Genomic DNA, 13,297 nt, shown 5'->3' on the forward strand with positions numbered 1-13,297 from the left:
TTTTAATTCACAAAGATTTACTAGTTTTTTTTCAGCTCTGGTTTAGCAGGCATCTCAGAAATGCTTTCTGTGTGATTGTTTTGCAGTTACATTTTCTTGTAACTATCTGCTTTATTTTTTCTCAGCTTTAACAAAAATGCACATTAGACTAAACAGTCTAATTTACAGGCTTGTAATTTTCTCTTCAATTTTTTATTTCTGTGTCTGTCAAACTTTGCTTTTTGTTTTGAGATGAATACTTTGAAATAATATTCATGCTGATATTTTGCAGACTGTACTGCTGAACAGCACCATATTCTTCAAGCAGTCTTATTATGCTTAATGGTTTAGCGCGGTATTATTTTTTTTCAGCATAAGCAGGAATAACAAATTCATAACTTACATCAAAAATACTAGGTAATGATGGAAAAGACTGAAATTTTGAAACACTGAGTTCTAATTTCTGAACACCAAGGACCATCAGTTATCAACTCTTATCATCTATGCATTTTTAACTTTTAGATTTTTTTTAATACTGTCATATGAAGTAAATAATGTTTTTAATGTGTGAAACTTGGAGATGCTATAGCAGAAATATGCTTATATATACTCTATATAAGCTATATAGTAAAATATGAATACATTATAATTCATAATATTTCTCATAATACAGTATATATAGGCTCATATAATCATAGAGCATATTTAGTATATTATACATTAAACATTATAAATATATATATTTGAATTATACACTATATTAATATTGAAGCCAGACTGGAATATTATAGCTGACTTAATGACCATTTTACAACAGGGTAAATAGGAGGACTCTGGGAACTACTGAGCAATCAGGCTCACATCCACACCCAGAAAGATCACGGAAGAGGTTGTCCTGGAAGACATGTTAAAATAGAAGATAAGGAGGTGCTTAGATACAGCACACATGGCTTCACTGAGGGCAGATTCTGCCTGCCTCATCTCATGGCATTCTGTGGTGAAGTAACTGCATCAGCAGACAAGGGAAGAGCCACAGATGTTGTTTACTTGCTTTTATTTAAGCACTTTGATAGAATCCCCCACAACGTTCTTACTTGTACATTGCAGGAATATGGTTTTGATGGAGGGAGTCTTAGTTTGATAAGGATTTGGATGGATGGCCACACCCAAAGAATTGTAGCTAATAGCTCAATGTCTAAAATATAAACTGCTAATGGGCACTGTCCCTGCTGTCAGTTCTGGGATCAGTATTTTTTAATATCTTTATTAGTGACATAGATAATGGGATAAACTCCACTGTCAGCAAGTCTGCAAATGACACCAAGCTGAGTGATGCATTTGATTTGCTAGAAGAAAGGGATTCCATCCAGAGGGATCTGTATAACCACTTCTTGATGAGTGGGCCTGTAAATGAAGCTTGTGAAGATCAACAGGCCAAGTTCAAGATCCTGCACATAGGCCATAGCAATCCCTAGCATGAGCACAGGCTCGGGCATTTAACTGATTCAGAGCAGCCCTGCAGAGAAGAATCTGGGGGTGGATGAAATATTGGACATGATCCAGCAATGTGAGCATGGAACCCAGAAAACCAATCATATCACAAGCTGCATAAAAGGTAGCTCAGCTAGAAGATTGAGGGAGGTGATTCTCCGTGCTCTATTCCACTCTTAATCAGCCTCACCAGGACTATATCATCCATCTCAAGGGTTCTGAACACAGGAAAGACATGTACCTGTTAGAGAATGTCCAGATGAGGGCCACAGAAATGATCAGGGGGCTGGAACATCTTTCCTAAAAGGAAAGACAGAGAATTTCAGCCTAGAAAAGCATCTTATAGAAAAGATGGAGAAAGGCTATTTACCAGGCGTATATGGTGATAGTTCAAGGGGGAATGTTTGTCAGCTGAAAGAATATAGGTTTACCTTAGGTAAAGGAAAAACCATTTTTATTATGAGAATGGTGAGTGAATGGACCAGGTTGCCCAAACAAACTGCCTACAGTCCATCATTGAAATGCTCAATGCAGGTTAGAGGGGACTTTAATATGATCTTTCAAGGTCCCTTCCAATCCAAACCATCCTATAATTCTTTATTTATATCTATAGTCTATCAATATCTATTCTAGTTCTATCTCTTTCTTCTACCAGAATTTTTTATAAATATATGCAATACAGGCACATGCTAGAGCAGCCCACTCATTAGGGGTAGAAATGAGCCAATACACAAACTTCTTGTTTATCAGAGCATGAAAAGGGTCCTGGTCTACTCCTCTTTACAATACAATTATCCTGACACCAACTATTCCTGACTCTGCAGCAAGCTCCTGCTGCTGGATCCCCTGTCAGACTCTAGCTGCAGTTATTTCCTGCTATACTATGACTTCATATATTAGTTTGCAGACTCTGAATGCAGGCTGTTTCTGCTAGACTATAACTTCAGATTCCAACAGCAGGCTCTCGCTGGAGACCCAGACTAACATCAAAGCGGTGATTCTCTCACTTGTTTCTGCCCAGTCCTCCAGGATCAGCCCCTCCTTAGAATCATGATTCTTCCTCCAGGTTCTCCCCTGACCAGCCAACCCATCCCTTTTATCACACTATCTATTAGTCACAGCTGTGACTCATTAAGGGCAAGGCTGTTCCTCCTCTTTGGTAATTAGTACAATAGTGGCTTATCAGGGGTTGAGGTTGCCTGCAATCCCTTCTTCTATACATATATATATATATATATTATATATATGTATATATACACATACACACACACACATAGACTATTGATATCTAAATTCCAAATTCTCCTTTGGATATTTAGGTACAAAGGTCAATGTCATAAAAATCCATTTCTCAACAGCAAGAGGTATTCATCCTCCTAGCTGTGTTCCTTTTTAACACCAGCCTTCCATGGAACTTTATACTCTGTTCATGCATATATCCAGAAGCTATCTAATATTGATTTGGTTGAATAGTCTTTCATCTTTCTCATGAAAATTTGAAGCTGGCCTATAAACCAGACTTCTTCCATATGTGAGTTCCTAGAAAGGTTTGAAAATGATAATGTATTTGATTGCCACAGAAAAATTAAAGGAAACATTGTTCACAAAACAGGTACAGGTCCTCCACCCTATACCAAATACACTAAGTAGTAGGGCATTTCCATAGATTCAACCATTTCCAGAAAAGAAGGCTTCATGACATGTAATGATTACTTGGGAAGACAAATGTCATCACTCTGATCTTCCACCCTATTTCCTTCTTTAGTTTTTATTGATGAGTACACAGTGTTGTGGTCTGGGATATCTGTTTGTTCACTTGAGGTGGTCTGTCCTGACAGTGTCCCATCACAGATTATTGTGTACCTTCAGTCTACACTATTGGTGGAGAGCGAGAAACAGAAAAGGCCTTGACACCAAATAAATACTGCTCAGCAATAGCAAAAGTCTTGGTATGCTACCAACACTTTGTTTGGTCACAGATGCAAACTATAGACCCTCACAACCTTCTACAAAGAAAAGTAACTCTATTCCACCCCAAACCAGTACACAAACACAATCCACAGAGATAAAGATCTGGATCTATCCCTTTTCTGAATTTTCTGTCTCTTGGAATACAAAAGGATGTTCACTCCTCTACAGAAAAGTTGATTGGCGGTATCATGTATATGCAAGTAGTGGCTTCCATTTTATGCTGTGTTGTAAACCCAGAAGATACAGAAGGACATGGGAGACTGGAGTGGAGCTTCTGCAGAGCAAAGAGATTGGTGATACCTGAGGGAAGCATCTTCGCATTTCCCATCTCCTATTGCGCTACTATAAGATAGTTCTGTTTTGTGGGGGGAAGATAAAACAAAACTAGAAGCCAACAAAACAAAACATATTAAGTAACATCTCTATAATTTAAAAAGTGTTAAAGCCTATTATGGAAACTTTGGAAAGCAAGAGGTACAAGGAAATAAAAAGAAACCTTGCCAGGAAATGTAGAAAAATAATTATTTATATTGTCATGTAATTGTTATATAATATTATATAATATTATATTAATGTCTGTAGACAGGTAGAATATTCTAAATACAAAGAATTTAACTTTTAACAGTTTATGTCTCGACTTCTCCCTTTCTCCCCCTGCACCAAATACTAGTGAATATCTTTGTAAGAGTATTGAAGTCTTAATGTGTTACTGCAGAAGTCCTTGTAGCAAAAGGCTGCTATACTTCAAATCAAAACAAAATCACAGATAGAAGTTTCTTAGGACATAGTACAAGGTTGTTCCTTATCAGAGACTGATGAGAAATGTAGTTACTGAAGGAAAGAAAAACGAAACAAAAGATGTCCTCAAAGAAACAGCTATGAAGTCCTCGAAGAAACAGACTGACCCCTTTCTTCTGTAGAGTGCAAACTCATAGTGCAGGATATTCTCTGGTTTTCAACAGCCTAAAGCACTGAAGATCTCAAGTATCACTTAAGACTGTAAGTGAGAGGGCAAGATTTAGTCCCATTTCAATTAGAGCTGTATAGTCTACTTTGATTAACTTCAGTTGCCATCATGTTCTCACTACACACCTATGACTCCTTTATTGTGTGTATTTATTTCATACGCTCAGTCATGTTGCTCTTTGATAATTTTCTTTCTGAAGTAGCTTACACACTTGGAGTTACCAAAGCAGGGCATACACATTCATTCTCTGGAAAGGTGCAAGAACACTTTTTTGCCTTGCCTGTCTCCAGAGATCTAAAATTAAAGGCTAGAGTTCCCCCATTCATCATACTGTACTTTAAGTGCAAAAGTACTGGACTATAGATAAAATAGCAACATATTTTCAATATTTTACAGGTGTTTCTTCTCATTTATTAAAGCACAAGTGAAGAATGCTGAAGACTAGATTGTGTTTTAGTTTCCACTGTCAATAAAAGTCTATAACTGTGGATGAAGAATTATGTAAATCCTTAACAAAGATGCTTTGGGTTGCTTGGGTATAAAGCGAATCCATATGAGGGCTGAAGAGCAACACAGCCATGGTTTCATCAGGGACATTTACCACACAGATCATCATTGCCAGAGATCATAAGATTCCCCCAGCCAATATTACTTCTTGCCTGCAAAAGATAGTTTTGAGGCTGCTGTTTTCCAAAAAAAAAAAAAAAAAAAAAAAAAAAAAAAAAAAAAATTAGAGATGAGAAGAAGAAAAGAGCCTTGCAACTCTTGCTCTCTACATTTCTATTACCCAGTATTTATATGGATTTTTAAGGACTGTCTTGTGCTTGTCTTCTTTAGGAAAATAATTATCCATTTATAGAACTATAGAACCATAGAACAGCTTGGGTGGGAAGGGATATTAAAGGTCATCTAGTTCCAACCCACCTACTGTAAGTAAGGACATTTTTCACTAGACCAGGTTTCTCAGAACTCTATCCCACTGGCCTTGAACAATTCCAGGTGTAGGGCTGACACAACTTCTCTGGGCAATCTGTTTGTGAGGTGACCACCCTCATTCTATAACACAGTGATGTTATTTTTACACTGCCAATAATAATTTTCCTATTGCCTTCTGCATCACCTGCTTGACTTCCAACATTTGGCAATTGCTTGCTCCTGTGCCCTTAGCAGGTTATCACCATCACTTTAAAGAGTCACCAGCACTGATGGGCCTCATCACCTGGAAAAACATTTTCCTGGGGGACCTTACTGATTCACTGAGCAGCCTGCAGTCTTCTCTCTTCATGTCCAGAGTGGAAGTTTTGATGGTATTTTTCCATCTGTCAAGAGATATTTTAAAAACCAGATCTTTTTGTGGATGCTGTGGCCATAGAGGCCACCATGTTTTTTGTACCTTACTTGTTCTGTTGACAAGCAGTAGATCAAGCAAGTCATCTTTCCTAGCCAGATCACTCAGGATCTGTTCCATAACATTGTCATCCTGGTTTTTTTAGGAATCTTCTGACCTGAGTTGTACCACCTCTGGTACAGTTAATGTTTAAAGTAACTGGCATTCATATTTCTCGCAAGCTGAAGTCCCCCATAAGGACAGGACAGTTGACTTGGAAGTGTCCCTTAGATCCTCAAAGAATAATTGATGTCATCATCATGGCTGGGAGGCCTATAATACACTTCCACAGTGACATCTCCATTATTTGTTTGCCCCTTGATTCTCATGCAGAGACTTTCAACTGTGCCACTGCCAACTGTGAGCTCCATACATTCTAACCCTTCTATTACATACAGTGCCACCCCTCTGCCTCTTCTGTCCTGCTTATTGCTCCTGAAGAGCCTGGAACTGTTCAACAGGGCACTCATCACATCACTTATTCCAGCAGGTTTCACTTATGCAATGATGTCAAATCCCTGGGACTGGGCCAAAGCCTTGAGCACTTGCTTTTTCTTCCTCATGCTTCCTGCATAAGTGTAAACATTTCAGGTGTGGTACATTAAAGTCAATAGCTTATGAAGTAGATTGAGGGACCCCATTACAAGTTTTGGCACGTCATGCCACTGCTCATCACTAGTGAGCCTGATTTTGTCCCTTTGTTAGTTAGATAGACCTCTGTCAGCTAGCCCCACTAGCTCCTGTGCTAGGACCCTTTTTCCCCTGTGAGACACATGTCAGTATACCTGAACAAGCATTGAGTAGATCCTGAACAACAAACCTAAAAGTTTTCCACTGACACCAACTTCAGAACCATGCATCGACCAGATGGATCTGCCTATTCCTATCAATGTTTATCAGGATCCATCCCCATACGGGCCACCGATTTTTGGTGCTGATGCTTGACACCAATCGACCATGGATGGAAACTGACTGTCATCACCAGTTAGTTACCTTATTGTAAGACTGTCATACCTTTGCTCTGTGAGCTCTCACAGGCTGCTCCTCACAACACTGGCTCCTTTACTTTTTCTTCCACACAGCTGGCTGACTTCCACTTGTCCCTATCATGACAGTATAACCCTTTCTGTCCCTAGTAGCACATAGTAATCCTTACTGTCCCTAGCACAACCACCTGACCCTTGTTCTTCACAGCAGCACAGCCAACTGACTCCAACTGTTCCTCTCAAGCAGCTACCCACTCTTTTATAACGCCCATCCTTATTGGATCATCCTTATTGAACACAGCTGTGACCTATTAAAGGCAAGGCTGTTCCTACTCTTTGGTAATTAGCACAGCAGCAACTCCTCAGGGGTGAGATTGCTTTCAGCACTATCTCTATTCTCTCACAATCCATCCTCCCACAAATATTATTTGTTACAGAAGGATTGAGGAAATCACTACCTGTGCTCCTGATCCCTCTACCAATCATCCCAGGGCCCTGAAGCCTTTTTTGATTTTTCTTGGACTTTGTTATTTCATTGCTGGCAGTTTGAATACTAACAAGAGGGTCTTTCTAGACTAGAAAATTTTCTAGTAATATCCCTTATCCATGCCCCTGGGGGACAGAAGACCTTCCTGTGAGTTGGGTCTGGTCTGCACATTGAGCTATCTGTTCCCCTTATGTTTTTCCTGTTGAAAAAGAAGGCTGAGGTACAGGGCACAGGTGGTGTTGTTTTAGGAGGCCCCACTATGGCAGAAGGACCTTTGCCTACCTCATCAGTTGTCTGGCATTCCAGAGCATCATACCTGTTTGTAGAAGATACCAGTCCTACTAGTCAAATTCTGAGAAGGAGAAATCTTCCTCCTGGTGCATGCTTACAGTCTTCATCTGCAACAAATCCTTGGCTTACAGTCCTTTGACTAATTAGGACTGGGTTCTGCAGGGTTCTGAGCCCATCTGCTTCTCCGCTATAATGGAGGTTTGAGATTCCCAAGAGTCTTGAGACTGTAGCATCTCTGAAAATTGGTCTGTGTCCTGCTCATTTGCTCAAATGCTACTCAGCCTGTCCATTTCTTCCTGTAGCTCCCTCACCTGATGACACAGCTCCTCAAACACAGCACATCTTCTGCAAAAGAAGTGTTTGCTGGCCCCAGCATTAGAAGAGGCATCAGTCACTCTGTGACCTGGAGATCTCCATCTACCATAGGCAGGCCTGGCTGGCTGGAAGTCTTGGACACAGCTGTTTCAGTGACCCTTGCAGCTACATGGGATTGAGTTTCAGGGCATGTCAACACCATAACTGAGGAAGATTAATCTGGTATGCCTGTAAGACTGGGGCTAAAAGGATCCCTTTGCTGTTTCTTACCAGCTACTGAGTCTCTTGCTAACTCTATTGGCTCCTTTCCCATGGCCAGAGAGGATCCCTTCCTGCTCATCCTACCTGCACAAACTGCCCTGCAAACTGTTTTGCCACACTCTCACTGATGTGTTACATGCCTGTTTGCCATGCTCCAGGTCACTCACGATCCCTGGAGTCATTTAAATCACCCACAGCTGCTTCTGGCAGCTCCAGAAGCTCCAGCCCCTCCTCTGGTGTCCTGCCAAGGGCTTCCAGATCATGATGAGACTCAGAGCTGCTGGAATCCCCCTATACAGTTTAATTTCAGCCCTGGTTCTTCAATCACTGCCATTTGAGCTTCACCAACTGACCTGTTAAACTCTATCTTTTAAAGAGGAAACAAAATAAAATTTCCTTTCTGCTCCTCTAGGACAGAAAGAGATTTTTACCACTATTTATATTCAGGAGAAAGTGAACTCAGTGCATAGCGATCAATGTTTTTTGTTTGATAGTGACAATGAGCTCAGAAAATGTTCAGGGAAAACACAGTTATTAGACCTCTGTGAAATAAGACTCCGTGGAAACAGCATGATGTAGAAAGGCCTGAACAGCCCTTGCTACCAATTTAGCAACGTTTTTGTTCTAGAGCATGCAAAATTATGATTATGCCTAGTCTGTGTACCATTGTCTCATTCTTTGTGGCTACTTAAAAGCCTTTTTAGCATTGAGATTATGCAAAAATAATATTTTACAGTAATTTTTTTATTTTCAAATATTTTCATAAAAATTGTGTACTGTCAGTATAACCCTAGTTTAAATACTAGTGGTAAAAAAGCAGGGTCTAATTTAATTATTTTATTGTATGAGAAAGTTAAACCTCCATGCTTCTAATATTTTAAGTTCAGAAAGCAAACAAATGCCTCTCTGTTGAGTCTAATCCAGTAAAATAAACACTTTTAGTATTTGTTTATGGTAATGTTTCAAAAATAAATTTAACAAATGGCAGTCACTTGTTGAGTTGGTTTTCTTGAAGAAACCTCATTCCATATCACAGTACTAAAGAAAGCTCTGAAATAGATGAGATGTAAACATACCCAAATTTAACACAGAAAACCAAACTTAAAACCTCACAATATAAAATTTAATATCCTTGAATATTTATGTTACCTATGAGGAAAAATTTCATTAATTTTCCAGTACATTTTATTATTTAAAAATTATTTAATAAATCCACTGGAAAAAACCTACTAAAAAAGAATGGATAAAAATTATTAAAAAGTGGCATGTATGAAGTTCGGACAGCAGCTAAAACATATGCTTTTTTTCATTACATTTTACATGCTTTTATTTTTTACCAGAATTCAAGATCTGCTTTATTTGGGGATTTTTTTGTGTTTTCTCACTTCTTAAAGCAAAAGAAAGTGCTGAAATGTCTCTTTTTATGCCTGTTTTTTTTTTTTTTTTTATGTGTTTTGTTGTTTGTTTGTTTGCTTAGTTTGTTGGGGTGTGGTGGTGGTTTGGGGGGGTTGTCTGGTTTGGTTTTGGGGTGGTTTTTTTTGTTTTACTTCAGTTTGGGTTTTTTGTTTGGTTGGTGTTTTGTTTGGTTTTTATTTAGTTTGAAGAAAAGATTCATTCAGCTTTAATTAGAACATTTCCTATTTGGTGGTTGTTTTTTTCCTAGTTTTTTTTTTTTTTTTCTCGTTTGTATTTGGGTTTTGTTTCTAACAGTCTTCTAATTATTCTTACTCTTCTCAGACAGATGAAGTAGCAGCTGTATGAGGCAGATATTTTTCCCCAATTTGACACACAACTGTAAATACAGTGAGTGAGCATATCTAATAAAGCTGTTAAAATATTTCCATCTCTTCTGATCAGCAAAAAAGTGCTAAGGGAACCAAGTAGGGAAATAATTTAATTCTTTACTGACATTTTTAAAGTTCACACAACTCAGGAGAGATTCCTAAGGATTGAAAAGCATCAAAGAGAACTTCATTATATTCCTTTAAATGGTCATGAGGGAAAACAGTGAGTTTATAATTTTCTGGGAGAAAATACAGGAACTCTCATATGAAATGTCCAACATAAAGTAAACCCACATAGATTGATTAAGGATGGTCAGCATGGATTCAGACAGGAGAGGTCATGCTTAACTAACCTTAATCCTTAATTTGACAATGGAGATGATGATCTGACTGGAAACAGAATAAATAAATGATGAAAAGTGAGACACAGTTAAGCCATATAAATATAAAATCTAAATATTTCAAATAATTTAATATAAGGCGCTTCTGGCCAGGCAACTATAATAGAGTTAGCAATGGAAAAGGTACATAATTGTTTACTTAAACATTTTTTGGTGCCCCAGGAAATTATAATGAAAATAAACATTTTTTTTCTAGTTGCATACCTCTGGTAAGAATAAGTATAGATTCTTCTCAAGTTGTTTGGCTTGAATAGGCTTGCTATTTCAACTTGCAGAAAGTTTGAGGTCCTCAATGAAACATGCTACCTGCTGAGTAAAAGACCAGCTGCTTTCTTATTTTGCATAGTGGTTTTAATAAGTGTAGAGTAGTACTGCTAACCACAAAGTCTAACAAAAGTTTTCTTGCAAATTGTCCTAAAAAAGGCAGGGGAGAGTTTAACTAGATTTCAGATGCTTAAAGAGGAGAGAGAAAAAGCAGAGAAGAAGAGAAGAGGAAGAGAGAAGGGGAAGAGGAAGGAAGGAAGGAAGGAAGGAAGGAAGGAAGGAAGGAAGGAAGGAAGGAAGGAAGGAAGGAAGGAAGGAAGGAAGGAAGGAAGGAAGGAAGGAAGGAAGGAAGGAAGGAAGTCTAGAGATCTGAGATAATCCAGATCAAACTAATTCTCATTCATATTGAAATTTTATGTGGCTCTCAAAACAGCAAAGGATAAACTGGATGCCAATTTAATGCTGCTGGTTGTCAAAAGTGAAATATCAATAAAGTTTATTGAATAAAAGGAGCATGGAATTTCTGCATTAACCCAGCTAAGAAAGCTAAGAAATAAGTGTACCTAATTAGAAGTGTGAGATGATTTTCCTTACTAGTTTCTAAATTGTACCATTATGTACTTTAGCAAACTGCAATCATGACTTCTTTTTGCTTTTTTCTCCCTGTTCCTTTTTTTTTTTTTTTTTTTTTTGTTTATAACTAGTTGGTGAGTAGCTGACTTCATAAAAAATATACCCTAAGTACTCAAATTAATCTCCTATACCTAACTGCATATTGTATGCAATCAAAGATGATATTCGAGTTGTAATAATCTGTTTGCTATTGTCATTACAGAATATTATAAACAGAAAATATTTTTCAGTTTTGCAGTTCTGCCAGTAGGTGGTACTAGTAGTTTCTAAATTTTATAATAAATGTCTTCAACTCTAGCATTACACTTTTCTGTCACAGCAAGTAATGTATTTCTACTCTACGGAAAATAACTTATATATATTTGATGCACTTTCATTCAAGGGTAGATTTTAATTCAGTTATTATTTCTTTCAGTGGTGATGTCTGAAAAGTATGCTTTAAAATGCAGTTTAGAATTTGTGTGACAAATTATTACATCTACTAATTAGATTTCAATTGAAAGGTAATATTAAAATATATTTTATAAAAGGTTTCCTAAGTTTTACAGCATTTAAGTTCTCAGGATGCAGCTCAGAATTCAGCTATAAAATATTTTAGCACTATTTGCTGTCCAGATTCAGAGGTGAGTCATTCAAGTAATCCCACTACTTCTTTTTAATTCAGTATATGGGCTGCTAAATCTTGAAAAATTATCTGTTGTTTTGCTGTGTAGGTCTTTTAAGCATATGGGTATACCTGAAGTAAAATTCCATTTTTTTCCCCCTACTTAGTGGACCCAACTTTCCCCCCTACTTAGTCAGACCCAAATGGCTGCAAAGATAGAATAGTAATGCTTACAGAAAATATTAATGCAAAGCAAGGAAATTTCTATATAAGGCCAGAACACTTGAAGCATACCAATACTAGCATTTCTGTCTTTACTAGTGGGTGACAATAGCTGCAATAAAAAGTTACTTTCTTACAGGCTAGTTACCCTGAATGGACTGAGTTAAATACCTCTGTGAAACAAAATAAATTAAATAGAATTTGATATTTCTTCTAAGAAGTTATATTACTTTAAAAGAAATAGTGAGGAAACATTGCTAATTTGGGTGGGATTTAAACCTATTTTCCCTTGGAAATGTCAAAGATTAAAAAAAAATCAAACCTCAGGAAATACATATGGCAATTATATACTACAGTAACCTTCAAATGTTTGATTTGAAGAATCAGTATTGTGGCCACCATACCAATTGTTCTGTCTCTATCATATTCATATACACAATAATAGTTAAAATGACAGAATGTGAGTTTATTAGCATGTATCCATGGCTCTGTGATCAGAATTCATGATGACAATGTGAAGAGGTTATGGATTCCTAAGTGGAAAGATGAAGACAAGCTTATGTATTTCTTTTACACTATCTGTAATGTCTTCAACGGGAGATTTACTTCCTGTGTCAGACAGCTTTTCTGATTAGTTCATATCAGTTCTTGGTCATATATTTTATGCCTTTTTATTGATAAAATCAAAGAGATTATGTTCAGTTGTCGGTTTCTGAAGGTGCTTGACAATATCTGGAAGGGTTGTGTACGAAGTTTTGTGTATTCTTTTGAATTTCATGTAAAATTACTGATCTGTGATGCACAGGTGCTGGCTGCCAGACAGTGTCCTGACAGACCTTGAGTCCTCCCCAGCTCCTGAGCCCTAGGGAGATCCTGGCCTCCGCAGAGCTCCAGGAAACACTGAGAGGCTGCAACAGTTTCCAGCCTGGGACTTGAGCAGAATCATTCTGAAGTGAAACTCAATTTTTCAGCATATGATTTCAAATTTTAATATCCAGTAAAATATAATTTGTTTAAACTGCAATTTGTCATGGAAAACCTAACTAAATCTTTTCATTCATGGCTAAATTACTGAAGATCTCCATAATATTTAGGGCTTTCTTTTGAGTCACTGAGTTTGATGTGATATCTGGATCCTATTTTCAAGTCTCATGCTATTCCAAAGTCAAGCCAAAGCTGACTAAATGAATCACTGCTTGAAGATAGCTGGCAGCAACAGAAACTCAGGCAGCAAGATCCATTTAACACATTGAT

At 37.6% G+C, this 13,297-nt stretch overlaps 1 long non-coding RNA gene across 2 annotated transcripts; it reads right to left on the bottom strand.

Moving 5' to 3' along the window:
* Positions 1-393: 393 nt before the first annotated feature.
* Positions 394-12,550, bottom strand: LOC146768677 (uncharacterized). 2 transcript variants are annotated; one of them, XR_014954283.1, is made up of 4 exons: positions 6,810-12,550; positions 5,628-5,727; positions 1,712-1,770; positions 394-874 (listed from the first exon to the last, which is right to left on the bottom strand). It is a non-coding gene; the product is annotated as an uncharacterized LOC146768677 (long non-coding RNA). The 2 variants fall into 2 exon arrangements; XR_014954282.1 differs by lacking the exons at positions 394-874; positions 1,712-1,770 and adding an exon at positions 1,912-5,091.
* Positions 12,551-13,297: the final 747 nt, after the last annotated feature.

Source organism: Lonchura striata, chromosome 1, assembly GCF_050655825.1.
Source record: "Lonchura striata isolate lonStrDom1 chromosome 1, ASM5065582v1, whole genome shotgun sequence".
NCBI classification, from domain to species: Eukaryota; Metazoa; Chordata; class Aves; order Passeriformes; family Estrildidae; genus Lonchura; species Lonchura striata.